This window comes from Wasmannia auropunctata, unplaced genomic scaffold (genome assembly GCF_000956235.1).
Source record: "Wasmannia auropunctata unplaced genomic scaffold, wasmannia.A_1.0 LD336103.1, whole genome shotgun sequence".
Classification (NCBI taxonomy): Eukaryota; Metazoa; Arthropoda; class Insecta; order Hymenoptera; family Formicidae; genus Wasmannia; species Wasmannia auropunctata.
In genome coordinates this window covers 292,706-293,427 of record NW_012026787.1, presented here as the reverse complement: position 1 = coordinate 293,427, position 722 = coordinate 292,706, and the positions used below count along the sequence as shown (strand labels likewise).

Sequence of the window (722 nt, the reverse complement as noted above, 5' to 3'; positions counted from 1 at the left end):
CCCGAAGGAAGTTCTATTAAAGACAGTCATGGTAGACAGATGGCAACCATGACAAATACTGGAGGTGTTTACAGACTAGATACAGCGATAGATAAAATATATTTTGCGGCTACGGAACTGACTGCAGAGCTTTGGCATCGGCGTTTGAGCCACCTTAACTATAAAAGCACGAAGACTTTGAATAATGGACTAGCAACAGGGATTCAAATAAAAGATTGTGAAGAAGCAACACCTTGCATATCTTGCATAAAAGGAAAACATCATCGTTCGTCATTTCCAAAAGAGGGTAGAAGGGCAACTGAGATGCTCGAATTGATCCATTCGGATTTGTGTGGGCCAATGAAAACAACGACACCAGGAGGCTCAAGGTACTTCCTTACGTTAATCGACGATTTTACTCGAAAAATTTTTATTTTCTTTTTGAAGAAAAAAAGCGAAGTACCTGAAATATTTGAAGAATTTAGAGCAAAAGTAGAAAGACAGACGTCGAAAAAGATTCGCATTTTGCGATCAGATAACGGTAGAGAGTATGTGAACAAAAGAATGGAACAAAATCTAAAACGACTGGATATTGTTCACCAAACGACAATACCATACAATCCAGAACAAAATGGATTAGCAGAACGTACCAACAGAACGATTGTTGAACGAGCAAGAGCTATGTTAATTGGAGCAGAATTACCAAAAATATATTGGGCAGAAGCGGTTGCAACAGCAACATA

General features: G+C 38.6%; 1 protein-coding gene across 1 annotated transcript in view; it reads right to left on the bottom strand.

Moving 5' to 3' along the window:
* The window catches only part of LOC105457270, an 11,583-nt gene that overhangs the window by 5,928 nt on the left and 4,933 nt on the right, over window positions 1-722 (bottom strand). The gene's annotated exons all lie outside the window — the stretch shown is intronic.